The sequence below is a fragment of the Equus przewalskii genome, chromosome 2 (genome assembly GCF_037783145.1).
Source record: "Equus przewalskii isolate Varuska chromosome 2, EquPr2, whole genome shotgun sequence".
In the NCBI taxonomy this organism is placed as follows: Eukaryota; Metazoa; Chordata; class Mammalia; order Perissodactyla; family Equidae; genus Equus; species Equus przewalskii.
Window position 1 is genome coordinate 18,770,493 of NC_091832.1, and position 16,122 is coordinate 18,786,614.

A 16,122-nucleotide genomic window follows, 5' to 3' on the forward strand; every position below is an offset into this window, starting at 1 on the left:
ACCGTCAACTACCTCACCTCTCCTCGCCTCCAATCACGTCTCCACATTTCAGACCACCTTGCCCGCTATGCCATAAATATCCCTCAGTCTGCATTTTCGAGGAGGCAGATTTGAGATTTATTCTCCTGTTTCCTCACTTGGCTGCCTTGTGATTAAACCCCCTCTCTGCTGCAATCTTGTCGTCTCAGTGTTTGGCTTTCTGGGTGATGGGCAAAAACGAACCTGGGCTCGGTAACAATCTTGGCTTATAACATCATGCACATTTCAGGTGTACATTATTATATTTCAGTTTCTGTATAGACTGCATCATGTTTACCACCAATAGACTAGTTTTCATCTGTCACCATACATACATGCCCCTTTACCCCTTTCGCCCTCCCTGCTGAGTTCTCTCTTGCATGTAACCTGCCTACCATGAATCTAACAAAGCTCTTTTTTGTTTTGTGTTTTGCTTCAGCAGCCACAAACTTGAAGGCCATGGTTCACATTTGCCCAAATGTAGAATAGACAGAGCTCATTTTGTTTACGAATAATCTGTTGATAGAAGATGAGGGCAGAGCCTTCCTTCAATGTATAGTCAAGACAGGGCTTCAGGGAATTCTTGGGCAATAATAAATTGCCAAGAATTTCACTAATGCTCAATCTTCTTAATTCTTTAGTCTCTCTTATTCACTTGTACATATACGTTAATTTCCAGATTACTATGTCAGAGATGGAACTGAGAGGAAAATATTTGTTTCCAAAATAGTTCAAGATCTCTGTGGTAGCCAGCCTCCAAGATGGCACCCAATGATCTTTGCCTCATGATGTTTATTTATTATTATTAATTTTTTCCAGTTTTATTGAGATTTAACTGATACATAACATTGTGTAAATTTAAGGTATATGACATGATGATTTGATATACCAAATATTGAAAAATGATTACCACAATAAGGTTATTAACACCTCTTTCACCTCACATAATTACCTTTTGCGTGTGCGTGGTGAGAACATTTAAGATCTATCCTCTTAGCAACTTTTCTCACCTTGTGATATTCACGTCTTTGTGTTGTCTCCTTTCACATTTAATAAAGGCTGACTTGTGAGATCAATGGAATTCTCCCAAAGTGACAGTATGAATCTACTGAGACTAGGTCATAAAAGACATTGCCTCTTCTGCTTTGGTCTCTTGGGTCACCTGCTTTTGGGGAAGCCAGTCACTGTATCATGAGGATAATAAGCAGCCCTGGGAGACACCCACATGGAGAGGAACTAAGGTCTCCTGCCAACAGCCAACACAAGCTTGCCACTATGTGCCACTATGTGAGTTTGCCACCTTGGAAGCAGATCCTATAACCCCAGTCAAGCTTCCAGATGACCGCAACCCTAGTGAGCATCTTGATTGCAACCTCATAAGACCCCAGAATTCCCAGCCAAGTTGCTCTTGAGTTCCTGACCCAGAGAAACTGTGAGATAAGACAGTTTACTGTTGTTTTAAGCCACTAAATTATGGGATAATTTGTTATACAACAATAGATAATTAATATAATCTCCATTTTCAAGAATAATGGCAATCAGGGAGAGGCTAACCAAAATACAGCCTGTCGCAATATAACAAAATTGCTCTTTCCAGATTTATCCCATAAGATCATGACTTTGTCAAACAACAGGACGTTTATTTTGTAAATAAATTTGGTGAGAAATATCTTATTAGTCCAAAAGCTGCTCCTAGAGGGTATTGCTAGTTCGGAGGATAAGCATATTGGCAGGCATTATGGGAAATGTTACAGGAAAGAGGGCAGAGAAGTTGGGAAGTGCTAGGTGAAGCAGAGTTAACCAAACTCGTTTGTTGCAGGACTTCTTAGAGCCTTCGAGCTCTCAGGATGCTGACACGCATCGTGAATTTTCAAGAAAGAGGTATGATATACAACATTTTCTAAACTTATTCAGCCAAGATATCCTTCTTTCAGAGATTGTCTAATGAGACTAGAATTTGTAGAATATATTTGGGACACTAGGCCAAAGAGAACTGACCCATGGGATGCAATCTTCCCAATGCAGAACACCCCACCGTCAATCTTGCCATTCAGCCCTTCAGAGATAATTATGTCTGCTCCAAGTACATAGAACAAATAGAGATTTAAAATTTTATCAAATTGCAAATTAAGGCAGGCAGAAAAATGAAACCATATAGCACTGCAAGAAAAATAGGAGATATTAAGAACAATCTAGGAGTGAGGGAGATCTCCCTAGCCAACGCTGGAAATGCAGAAGCTGTAAAGAAAAGATGGACATATTAGACTATGTAAAAATTAAGCTTTTTTATATGGTTAAAAAATTGTAAATAGGTTAATTGATGAGAAACAGATTAGAAAGCATACCTATTTTCAATTTTGAGGCTCATGGATAGAGAATTAATATTTATAATATAAAGATTCTCTTACAAATTGACAAGAAAGAAAAAATAATCCAATTAAAAATGGCCAAAAGACATGAAGAAATAATTCACAGAGGTGCAAATCCCAATGGTCCACAACCATTTGAAAAGATGTTCAAACTCATGTTAGTCAGAGAAATGTAAAGTTCGATGAGATACTAATTTATACCCAGTGGACCAGTAAATATTGAAAAGATCAGTAGCACCTATTACTGGAGAGGCTCTGGGGAAAAGGGAACCCTCACATATTGCTCATGTAAATGTAAATTGCTTCAGCTCCTTTTGGAAAGCAATCTGGCAGCATCTTTTAAAATTATAAGCATCCAACCAGTGATCCAACTCCTATGAAATCGATGCTGTATGAGTAAGAGCACATATACGTAAGACAAATGTATAATGGTGTGCATTAGTTTTCTTGGGCTGTCGTAACAAAATACCACAGACTGGGTGGCTCAACCAACAGACATTTATTTTCTCTCAGTTCTGGAGGCTGGAAGTCCAAGGTCAGGGTGCAGGCAGGGTGAGTTTCTCCTGAGGCCTCTCTCCTTGGCTTACAGGCAGCCTCCTTCTCTCGCGTTCTCACACGGCCTTTCCCCTGTGCATTGTACCCCTGCTGTTGCTTCCTCTTCCTATGAGGACACCAGCCCTATTGGATTAGGGCCCCCTCTACAACCTCATTGAGCCTGAATTACCTCTTTCAAGGCCCTATCTCCAAATCAGTCACAGTGGTGTTAGGGCTTCAGCATACAAGTTTAGGGGGAACACAATTCAGTCTTTAGCAGGATATTTACTGTGCAATTGTTCATAGTGATAAAATATTAAAAATGAAGTGAATGCTCATCAAGCGTAAGAAATAATATTAACAGTCGCTTTGTAGCTGCTAAAGTGCCTTGTCTCATGCTATTCCCTCCCTCTCCCACAGAATGGCCACTATCCTGACTTTTTAAATTTTCTTACTTTTTCTAAATAGTTGTACTATGTATATATATATATATATATACACATATATACATGCACACACATATATATACACACACAGTATATTGTACAGTTTTGGCTGATTTTGATTTTTATATAAATGGAATCATACTATGTATATTCTTTTGCAACTTGCTTCTTTTGCTCAACAGTACCTTTTTGAGATTAATCATGTAGTATAGCTGAAGTCTAGTCAACTTCACCCTTGTTTAGCGTCTTATTGTAAGAATATACCACAATTTATTCATTTTAAGTTGTTTCCAGGTTTTTGCTATTAAGAACAGTGCTGCCATATAAGTTCTTGAACATGTCTCCCGATGTACAGGTGCACGGGTTTCTCTAGGGTATATACCGAGAGTAGAATTTCTGGGATTTGGGTATGCACATGTTCAATTTTACTAGGTGATGTCAAACTATTTTTCAAATTATTTGTACCGATTTATACTCTGACCAGAAGTAGATGAGAGCTCCCATTGCTCTGCATCTTCCACACTTCAACTGGTCAAACTTTTAAATTTTTTTCAATATGGCAGGTGTAAAATGAATGATATCTCATTGCTTTAGTTTGCATTTTTCTGACAACTGATGAGGTTGAGCATTTTTATGTATGCTTATTGGCCAGCAGTGTTTTCTTTGCTATAAATATCTTTGGCCCCTTTTTCTATTGGACTTTTTGTCTTCTTCTTCTCTTTAGTGTGTTTTGATGAAAAGACGCTAATTTTAATGTGGATGAATTTATCAACCATTTCCCTTAATAGTATGCATTTGTTTAATCTTTAAGAAATTCTTCTTACCCAAAGTTTTTTTTTTTTTTTTTTTATTAATGTTATGATAGATTACAACCTTGTGAGATTTCAGTTGTACATTTTTGTTAGTCATGTTGTGGGTACACCACTTCCCCCTTTGTGCCCTCCCCCCACCCCCCCTTTTCCCTGGTAACCACCGATCTGATCTCCTTATCAATATACTAACTTCCACCTATGAGTGGAGTCATATAGAGTTTGTCTTTCTCTGACTGGCTTATTTCGCTTAACATAATACCCTCGAGGTCCATCCACGTTGTTGTGAATGGGCCAATTTTGTCTTTTTTTATGGCTGAGTAGTATTCCATTGTGTATATATACCACATCTTCTTTATCCAATCATCAGTTTCTGCTTACCCAAAGTTTTTAAAGACATTTTGCTACATTTTCTTCCAAAGGTTTATAATTTTTGCCTTATTTGTTTAAGTCCTTTGTCTATTTGGAATTTATTTTTCTGTGTAATATAGGGGAGAGATATGTTCCTTTTTTTCTTTTTTGCCATTTAGATAGTTATGTGCCATTTATGAGTAGTCAAAATGCCAGCTCTGCCATACGTCAAATTTCCTATTTCTACACTCTCTATTCTGTCTCATTGATCTATCTATGTATCCTTGCACCAAAATCACATGTTTTTCATTACTATAATAACGAGTTAACAAAAGTAAAATACTCAGCATGGCGCCTGGCATATGGTAAGCATTAAATATGTGTTGGCTGCGAAAATTGCAGCTTTATATTAAGACAGTATTCAGTAGGGCACATCCCCATGACTGCTTCTGCTTCTTCAGGAGTGTTTTGGCTGTTCTTGGTCTTTTGCACTTCCGTATAAATTTTGGAATGTTTGTCACATTCCATAAATATCCTTGTTGCATCTATAGGTAGTTGATATCTTTACATATTGAACTTTCCTTCCCTGAATATGGCATATTTCTCCACCTAGTTAGGTCTTTTTTAATGTCTTTCAGTAAAGTTATCTAATTCTTTTCATATGGGTTTTCCAAGATGTTGTTAGATTTGGTCTATGTACTTTACAGTTTTTTTTTAAATTTTTTTTAATTTTTAATTTTTAATTTTTTTAAAAGATTTTATTTTTTTCCTTTTTCTCCCCAAAGCCCCTCAGTACATAGTTGTATATTCTTGGTTGTGGGTCCCTCTAGTTGTGTCATGTGGGACGCTGCCTCAGCGTGGTTTGATGAGCAGTGCCATGTCCGCGCCCAGGATTCGAACCAACGAAACACTGGGCCACCTGCAGCGGAGCGCGCGAACTCAACCACTCGGCCACGGGGCCAGCCCCAGTACTTTACAGTTTTTGAAAATATCATATATTAATGGTATATTCTTAAAATATTACAATGATATCTTTTTAAAACGTCTTTATGTTAATTGCTGGTGTGTAGAAATTCAATTGGCTTTCAAATATTGATTATAAAGCTGACAAATTTGCTAAATTTTTATTAATTCAAGTAAATGATATATAGTTTTTTGGAAAGTTCTCTACATAGACGAGCACATTATGTGCAAATAAATAATTTGTTTTTTCCTTTCCAATCCTTTAAAAAAAAATCTTTTTCTTTTTTAATGTGTAATTCATCACCTCCGGTATAATATTGAATAGAAATGATGATGACAGGCATTCTCGTCTTATTTCTGATGGGAAAGAAAAAATGCTTTTTTTTTTTAAAGATTGACATCTCAGCTAACAACTGTTGCCAATGTTTGTTTTTTTTTTTTTCCTGCTTTATCTCCCCAAATCCCCCCGGTACATAGTTGTATATCTTGGTTGCAGGTCCTTCTAGTTGTGGCATGTGGGACGCTGCCTCAACATGGCCTGATGAGCGGTGCCATGTCCGCGCCCAGGATCTGAACCGGTGAAACTCTGGGCCACTGCAGCGGAGCGTGTGAACTTAACCACTTGGCAACAGGGCCGGTCCCAGAAAACATGCTTTTAATATTTCACCATTTGTAGTAGCGAGCCCTCAAGATGGTCCTCAAGGGTGCTTACCACTTAATATTCACAACCTTGTGTAGTTTCTTCCCACAGTGAATCAAGGCAGGTTTCTATGATGGTAGAAGTGACGATGTATGACTTCAAAGCTAGATCATAAAGGGCACTATGGCTCCCACCTCAGTACCTTGGGTCCTTCACTCTGTGGAAAGTCAACCACCATGTTGTGTGAACTCAAGCAGTCCTGTGTAGAGGCCCATGAGGAGAGGGCTGGAGGCCTGCCGACAGGCAGTACCAACTTGCCAACAGTGTAATTGAGACACCTTAATGTGTATCCTCCAGTCCCAGTCGAGACTTCAGATGACTGCAGCCTCATTAGAGATCTGAGGCAGAACCACGCAACCAAGCTGCTCCTGAATTTCTATCCCACAGAAAGTAAGAGAGATAATAAATGTTTGTTATTTTAAGTCACTAAGTTTTGGGGCAATTATTTATATATCAATAGATAATTAATACTATTTAAATGTACAGTTTCTCTATAAGTGCTACTTTTGCTGCACGCCACACATTTGACATGCAATATTTTGGTTTTCAGTATTTTCTAATTTCCATTATGGTTCCTTCTTTGACTATGAGTCATCAATAATTCTTTTTAAAATTTCCAAATGTATATGTATTTGTTTTTATTTACCTTTTTGGTGTTTTTCTTAGTTTTTTTATTCTGGTAAAATATATATAGCATGAAATTTGCCATTTGAACTTTTTTTTAAAAAGATTCGCACCTGAGCTAAAATCTGTTGCCAATCTTCTTTTTTTTTCTTTTCTTCTTCTCCCCAAAGCCCCCCAGTACATAGCTGTATATTCTAGCTGTAGGTTGTTCTGGTTGTGCTATGTGGGATGCCCCCTTAGCAGGGCTTGATGAGAAATGCCATGTCTGCACCCGGGAACTGAACTGGCGAAACCCTGGGCCACTGAAGCAGAGCATGCAGACTTAACTACTCAGCCACGTGGCTGCCCGCCCTTCTTTCTTTTTTGGTGAGGAAGATTGGCCCTGAGCTAACATCTATGCCAATCTTCCTCTATTTTGCATGTGGGATGCTGCCAAAGCATGACTTGATGAGCAGTGTGTAGGTCCATGCCTGGGATCCGAACCCGCAAACCCTGGGCCTCTGAAGTAGAGCATGTGAACTTAACTACTACGCCACCAGGCCAGCCCCTTGAAGCATCTTTAAATGTGTGGTTCATCAGCATTAATTATATTCACAATATTGTGCAACCATCACCACTATCTGTTTTCAAAACTTTTTCATCATCCCAGACAGAAGCTCTCTAACCATTAAACAATAACTCTCCATTTCCTGCCCCCTGCCCCCCATCACCTCAGCCCCTGGTAACCTCTAATCTACTCCCATCTCCATGAATTTTTCTGTTCTGGATGTTTAATGTAAGTGGATTCTTTTGTTATTAATCTTTAGCTTAATTATATTGTGATAGGAAAATGTGATTTGTATGATACTATTTTTTTGAAATGTTTTGAGACTTGTTTTATCACCTAATACAAGTCAATTTTTAAAAATATTTATGTGTACTGGAAATGATTTGGCACAGTGTTCTGTTTAAGTCCATTAGATCAAGCTCGCTAATTGTGTGATTTAAGTTGTTGAACTACATACTTGATATCAATGATTGTGAGGGGCATGTTAAAACATCCTACTATAACACATTTGTCAATTCCTCCTTATAGCCCTATACTTATTAGCACACTAAATTTATTAAAATTTAATAAGTTTATTAGAGCATTGAACTTAGAGCTTAAAAAAGTTTTATGTATATGTATCTATGTATGTAGGTATCTATTTATCTATCAAGCATACCTTTACAATTGTAATAAATTCCTGGTAAATCAAAGCCACTGACAGACAAGTGATGTATATCTGTGCCCAGGAACCAGGCCTGGGCTGCCAAAGTGGAGCACGCTGAACTTAACCACTAGGCCACTGGGGCTGGCCCTCAAAGCTCTTTTCAATTATAGCAACTCTTTTTATCTCTGGTAACTTTTTTTTTTTTTAAAGATTTTATCTTTTCCTTTTTCTCCCCAAAGCCCCCCAGCACATAGTTGTATATTCTTCGTTGTGGGTCCTTCTAGTTGTAGCATGTGGGATGCTGCCTCAGTGTGGTTTGATGAGCAGTGCCATGTCCGTGCCCAGGATTCGAACCAACGAAACACTGGGCCACCTGCAGCGGAGCGCACAGACTTAACCACTCGGCCACGGGGCCAGCCCCTATCTCTGGTAACTTTTTTTGACTTAAATTCTATTTTGTGTCATATTAATATAACTATACCACTTTCTTTTAGTTAGTTTGGCCTGGTATATATTTTTGCAAACTTTTTTAAAAAAACCTTTTGTACACTTTAAACTTACACAATGTACATGTCAATTAAATTTCAATTTAAAAAAAAAAAGAACCTTTCCTCGTTTTTCAATTTTAGGGTGTCTTTTCTAAATGGATTTGTTTGTTTAGCCTTTTTTTTTTAACCAGAGAAGTTTATTCTCTTTACAATGATTATGATTACTGATATGTTCTACCATCTTATTTTATGTTTTTTATTTGTCCCACTATTTCTAGGTTTCTTTCTTCCATTCTTTCTTTCCTAGCCTTGCCTTCTTTTGGATTAAATAAGAATTATTTTGCCCTCTTTCAATGTTTTTCCCACTACTATTTTTCAAATTATACACTGTTTCTGACCAGTTTATGGTAACCCTATCAATTTTAACATGCATATTTAATTTAACAAATACTAAATTTAATTGATATCTTCAAGAACAGTAAAAGAACCTTAAAGATTTTAACACCACGCTACTTTCCCCCGTGTGTATGCAATTTTCATCTAGCATTTCTATCTTGATTTTTAACTCCACAAATTACATGTTATTGTTTTATCCTGGCAATATTTGTTTAAATTTACCCATGTTTACCATTTTATTTGCTCATTATTCTTTCTTGAATTCCAGACCCTCATTCTGAAATAATTTCCCTTCATTTTGAAGAACATTCTTAGGAGTTCCTTTAGTAAGGATCTGTTGGTAGTAACTTCTCTAGGTTTTTGTCTGAAAATGTCTTTCTTGCGTACTTCCTCTTTAAAGAGAGTTTCTTAGGTACCAAGCTCAAAATTATTTTCTCTCAGCGCTTTTAAGAAGTCATTCCACTGCCATCTCACTTCCACTGTTACTATTGAGAAGTCAGCTGTCTCTCTGCCTATTATCCTTTGTAGGTAATGTGTCTTTTCTCTTTGGTCACTTGTTTTTTCCTCCATCATCCATGTAACACTTTATCTCACAGTTCTATATACGGTTATGTATTGATGTCATATATCACTGACTATTCTACGCGGTTAAATGATAATGTGTTTATGTTCTGTCTGCTCATTCACCCCTGGATCAGCCAATCAAGGACTCCATGGAATATGCCCTATCACTGGGAGCTACAAGATGAGTTTTCCATTCCCTTTTTTTTAATAAAGCATTTTCTACAGAAACTGTAAACACTGGTCTGAGAATGGTCTCCACAGACAAATAATAAATGCCGTCATCTGATATACTAAAGTGAAGAGTGGAGGAAAAAAATAAATAGCAGTGACAATAAATCTAAGTAAATAACAAGGGATCCTATAAATCCTGCACACTTTCCCTTGTTTAATTTTACTGGAGAAATTCATGACCCCTTGAAATGCCAGAAAACTAACACCAGGGTAAATTGAAGATTAGTATGTGGAGAATCCTGCCTGGCCGAGACCACAGCATTGAAGCTTACCATGCCACAATTACAGAGATTGCTGAAGGTTTTAATTTAGAACTGCTGACCTTTTGTAAGTTTCTCATAACCTTTTTTTGTGATAAAATATACATAACATAAAATTTACCATTTTAGCCATTTTTTAAGTGTACAATTCAGCGGACTCACTGCTTTTTGTCTTCTCGTTGTTTTTAGTGTTTTAAAATTTCACTATGATGACTTTCTTTTTATTTATCTTACTTGTGTTCATTTGGATTCCTGATTATGAGTTGATGTCATTTATCAGTTCTGGAATATTCTTACAATGATCTTTTTGAATATTGTTTCTCCCCTGTTCTCTCTGTTATCTCCTTCTGGGACTCTGATTAGATGTGCTTTGGACTTTCTTACTGTCCCCTGTCTTTAAACCTCTGTTTTATATTTTTCACTTCTTTGTTTCTGTGTTGTGTTCTTTGTAACTCCTTCACACCCAGCTTCTAATACGCTAATTTTTTCTTTCATTTTTAATCTGTGATTTAACTCATCCAACAGATTTCTAATATCAGTCATTACATTTTTTCTTTCTATAAATTTTATTGGATTCTTTTTCACATCTGCTTGTTTAGTTTTAATAACTTTTTTATTGGTCTTATATTTAATTCCCTTTTTAATTTATTCCAACCTTTAAACATAATAAAATTATATTTTATAGCTGGTAATAGCAATATCTCTGCTCTTTATGGGTATGATTCTGAGTTTGTTTCCTTGCGTGGTTAAAGACTTTTAAAAAAATTGTGAGTCATGCTGAAACTTTGTGGGAAATCTTTGGGGTCCGGGTTTAATGGTATTTTTCAAGAGGGAGTGTAGATTTGCTTTTCCCAGGTACCTATAGATCCCACCAAACCAGAAGCACTTTAAATTTTCATCCTGGAGTATTTTGGCCCATACAGATAAGGTGAGTATGGCCCTTGGTAAATACATATGAGTGGAGGTATGGGGTAGAGAATTCTCAGGAGAGACTGTTTTTCATTTGTTTATTTTTCACTTTACTCTGATCCCAGACTAAGACAGGCTTGTATCCCCACTGTCCCCTAGTTTGGCAGTTTTGTTTTTTTTTTTTCAGTTTACCTACTGCCCACTGAGGATATTAATGGTTTGAGGGTTAGGGAGGCTCAGCTTGTCCTCGGATTTTAATTTTTGCCCTGTTCAGGCTGAAGCTCCCTCACTTCCAGGGCCCATGAAAATACAGATGCTAGGTCACTAGGAATGTGCATATGCTCCCGGGGCAAATATGGCTCTCGCAATTGCTTACTCCTGTTTTCTCCCAGGAGTTCCTTACATGCCAGCCAAGGTCAGTCATGCATTAAAAAAGACTTTTTTTATATTTCATCTAGCTTTTTAGTTCTGCTATCCTGGGCATTCTATGCATGGTTAGTATGTCTTTTTTCATGAACAGAGTATCTTTTAAAAAATTCATATTTTTTAAATATAATACTAAAATCCAGAAGGAAATATAATACTAAAATCCAGAAGGAAAGCTAATTTCTTGGGATACTTATATTTGCAGTTCATCTAACACATTTAGGCGCAAATTCGGCATTTGGAAAACATGCTCCAGGGAATCTGGAAGAGATTGTCAATATCTTAGAACTGATGTGATTTGTAGGTACTGATTCACATTAATGAGTTTTACAAGCAACTGATGTACAAATCCTAAATGGAACTTACTAATTTACAAAAAATATTTAAGGGCATATTGGCCCTCCCCAGATGTGTTTTGCAAACTGCATTTTGAACCCCAAATCAATGCCATGCCCTGTGCTGGGTGCTGAGGACACAGAGATAAATAAGATACAGGCTTTGCTCTCTAAGAGTGCCCTAATTTATGTTTATGTTGGGTGTGGACAACAGACCCTTCACGCTCTGAAATTACACATCTGAAGAAGCCAAATCATAATTAAGAAGCGGCTTGTTGAGGATGAAAGAAGAACAAGGGAGCTTGGCTGCAGGGTTGGAAGGGTCAGTGGTGTCTGTGACAGCCTGGGTCCCGCTTTATTTCATGGGGAAAACCAGATCCTGGAGTTGGCCTGGCACAGCCTGCCTCCTCTGTGCAGTTCTACAACCAAACACTGCCAATGTTTGCCTCGCATGCTCTGTGCACGTCCATGGCTGCCCGTAACGCTTTTGAGCAGTGCCTTCTTTCTGTAGACAGTTTTCGTCTTCTGTGAAAGCTCAGTCTCTAATCCTGGGAGCTGGACGGTGTTGGTGGCATTTACCATGGGTCTCATCCCTTTTGCATTGACTTCGCTGTCGTAACCTCCAGGATAGGACCTGCTTTCCTTGATTTCTCACTTCCTGAGGGCCCTCTCCCTTGCCTCCCTGTTAATCTCTGCCATTCTGGTTGGGTTCTCTACACCCTTTCTGTAAGCCTCTACATTACTTTGGTCATTTTTCTCTCCTCCCTGGCTGTTTTTTCAAACATTTGACAATTTCCTTCAATCTTCCAGCCAATCTCTATCTCTCTAACTCCCAGCAGGTGACTTTGCCATCTACTTAAGCTAAAAAATAGGAGTGGTGTGCAATTCCTTCATACATAGGTGTGAGCTCCCAACAAAATACCTCAGGTGCTCATCTCTAGTGCTCAGGGCATCTCCCAGGCACCCCCTTCAGCCTACTTGCTCTGTCCCCTCCAGTTTTCATCTACTTTGTGTCATCTGAGTCTTGCCTTCCTGCTCAATCCCCATGGTGGACAGTATGCCTGGTGCTATGGATTGAATCATGTCCCTTTCAATCCATATGTCAAATGAGATGGTATTTGGAGATGATGCCTTTGGGAGGTAATTAAGTCTTGAGGGTGGAGCCTCTACCATTACTCATTGAGTCCCATCAGTGCTACCCCCTTAACATCTCTTGAAATTGTCCCTCCTCTCTGCCCTCCTGCCCATGCCCTGGTTTAGACCATGTTATCCGTTGCCTTGACTCTGGCAGGAGCCTGACTGGTCTTGACTCAATCTCGTCCCCCCAACCCCCAAACCATTCTTTACACTGCAGGCCCCAGTCATCTATTTAAAATGCAATCTGAAATCCTGTCTCCCTTGTTAGAAACTTTTCTGTGACTCTTCAGGACCTGTAGGATAAAGTCCAAGTCCCCTAGCAAGACATACAAGGCCCTTCCTGATCTGCACTCCTCGCTCACAGTTCTGAATTCTAGTAGTTCCTGCCAAAGCCCGTCCCCTTGCCTGTCCTCTTCAGCTTGCCCCTGCTGCTCTTCCCGCCCCCAATTTTGGAGAACTCCTGTTCATCTTTCAAAACCCATCTTGTATGTCATCTCTTCTAAGAGCTTTTCCAGAACCCTCCCACACAGGGTGAATCCCCCCGGTCCTCGCTGCCTGAATCTCAGGCCAGCACCTACTGTAGTACTTTCTTCTCTCCTTTCCTAGTAGAGCATGAGGGCAGGGACCATGCTAATCCACCTCTTCATCCTCAGAGCCTTGCACAAGGTGGGTTATTCTCAAAATGCATTGAATGAATAATGAGAAACTGGGAACCTATTTCACCAGGGGCCACGGTACAACCAGTTTGGTAGACAGAGTCGGAGAGGAGAGTTTGAGGGCTTGTGACTATATCCCTGCAGAGGTTCATCAAGTCACTTCACCCTGGTGTCCAGTACCAGGCCTGGCTTCCCACCAGAGCAAAACCAAACGCAGAATGATAGAGCCCACCCTGCTGAGGTCTTTCCCCAGAGAGCTGTGAATGGAAGGCAGGAGAGCCAGGCATGGAGCAGGAGAGTACAACTTGGAGAAGGCATGGAGCTCAGTGACATAACCACAGCCAAAGAGCACAGAGGCTGTCACAGGCTCCCTGGCTCAGACCCAGGTAGGAGGAGGAGGAGGACTCATTCATCCAGGGCCAACCCAGGAGAGGCTGGGGCTGGCTGGCCCGGCCCAGGCCCTCTCAAGGCTGGGAGGGGATTTTCTCAGGCTCCCTCCCTCTGGGCTGGGCAGCTGGGAACCTGTCCGGACAGTCTGAGCTCGGGGGAGGAACCAAGGATCGCCTGGCAGGGCGGGAGCTTCAGGGCAGCAGAGGGAGTCCCTTGGCCCAGGACGCCTGGAACACGGGGACACCCCTGCCTCGGCCTCCCGAGGTAAACTGCGGGAGCTGGGAGCGGGTGGAGGGCGTCCCGGGAGCTGGGAGCGGGTGGAGGGCGTCCCTCGGTGGGGCGGAGGATGTGGCGGCAGGAAGCCCTGGGGGGTAAAAAAAGTCCCCGAGGCCCAGGGCTGTTTCGGGAAGGAGGCGGACCGTGGCTGCTCCCCTGGCAACTTCCCTTCCAGAGGAGCCTTCTGGAGTGGCAGCTTGGGATCCTGCAACTTTCATTTTAAAAGTTGGCAGCATGTTGGGCCAGGAGTCCGAGGGCTATCTGGCTTCTCCCCAGGGACGTGGTGGGGGACCAGCTAATGCCATTCCCCTTCGCTGCCCTGGTCGATAGCTGACCTTCTCTCCATCACATTCTCCCAGCAACCTCCCCATCACTCCTGCCCCCCTAAGATTTTTCTCCCTCCAACTGAGCCAGTCCCCAGTCCTCCTGTGTTGCCCGACCTCTGCCCCTGCGCTGGGGACTAGAGACCACAGCTGGGAGACGGTCTCTCCCTTCTTCCTGCCAGGCGCCTCCCCCACTGTTATTTGTTTCCTCCTTCCTGGTATAAGTATCTGAGAGATTTCATTCATTCATTCCTTTGTTACTATTCATTTGTTTATTCATTAGTGTCTGAGCATGTACCTGGATTCTCTGGGAGGCAGACACACACAGTTCTCTTCCTGGGAATAGGAAAACGGAAATTTATTTCACAAAGATCATCTATAAGCCAGTGGGCAGCGTGGCATAGTGGAAAATTACGTTGGAGTCATAGAGAGACTTGGAGTCATATCCTACCTCTCCTGTTCACTTGCTGAGCCTCAGTTTCCTCGTCTGTAAAATGGTATTGTTATGAAGAGGACACATGTCAAGCACCAAACCGGTGCCAGACACGTAGTAAGGCCTCAGTAAACATCTGTGCTCTTCCCTTCTTCTCTGGTCCCCTTCCTGCCCCACCCCTCCTAACTACCACCTGCCCCTCTCTATAGGCTTGTAAAATTATAGAAGACAACTGCTGACCTTGAGAGCAATTAGGCAGACGTATGAAACGGGAGTCAGTGAAAGGGGAGGTGGCGCAGGAAGAGGGAGGCCAAGACGGGCCGGGGCCGGGGCAGAACAGGGGAGACCCCGCTGCCGCTTGGAGGTAGGAACACAGCAGCAGGGCCGGGACTGTGGGCTGGAGGCAGATGATGTCCCCAGCAGGCTCTCCTGCTGTGTTTCTGAGTCTGCACACTCCCACTGAGCAAGTGATGGGAGCCACCAATTCCTAAAACCAACTCTACCTGGCCTCAGGCTGAGGGCTTTTAAATGCATTATCTCATGGAATCATCTGATATTCTTATTATCCCCATTTTACAGACGAGGAAATGAAGATACAAACAGGCTAAGGGATTTGCCTAAGGTCACATGGCTAATAAGTAATGGATCCAAAATTCAAATCCAGGTCAGGCCTAGACTCTGTTCTTTGTTCAACTCCTTGCTGTCTTTCAAGTTTCTCTGCATCAGAAAGAACAAAAGGCCATCATTATTCCCCCAACTCTTTAGATACCGGTTTCTCACTTCCTGTACGTCTCCTGCTCTGGGCTGCTTCATCCAAGTGGGGAGGAGCACATGCCTTCCCTGACTCATTAATTCATTCACTTATTCGTACAGTGTTCATTCAATCAAGGGCTCAGTTGGTCCCAAGAGGGCGGGGACTGCATCTGTTGGTTCACAGTTGCATAACCACTACCTAGTATGTTCCTGATACAGAAATGTTTGATGAATCTTTTGTGAGTAAATGAGTCCAACAAACATTTATAGATGCATTTCGTGAGCTCCGTACTAGGGATTCAAACATGAATAAAACATCCTCAGGGCGCTCACAGCCTAGCGGAGGAGACGGTGACAATGCAAAGAAGACAGTGGGACCCTAGACAGGAGCTGAGGTTGCTGAGGGAAGCAAGAAGGACATTTAACTCTATCATGTCTGCTTTGTTCCCCACTGTGTCCAGTGCATCCACATGGTAGATGCTCGACAAGGCTTTGCAGACAAGGTGTTTAGGTCAGAGTCTTGAAGAGTGTGTTAGGA

The 16,122-nt window shown here is 41.0% G+C and overlaps 1 protein-coding gene across 5 annotated transcripts in view; it reads left to right on the plus strand.

Annotated features, from left to right (window-relative positions):
* Positions 1–13,816: 13,816 nt before the first annotated feature.
* Positions 13,817–16,122, plus strand: part of RHBDL2 (rhomboid like 2) — a 49,960-nt gene continuing 47,654 nt past the window's right edge. For 2 of the 5 annotated variants that reach the window (XM_008520644.2, XM_070610302.1), the window contains exon 1: positions 13,817–14,063. The gene's annotated coding sequence lies outside the window, so the exon portion shown is untranslated. The remainder of the gene's footprint in view (positions 14,064–16,122) is intronic. The other 3 variants (XM_070610300.1, XM_070610303.1, XM_070610297.1) reach the window with 2 other exon arrangements.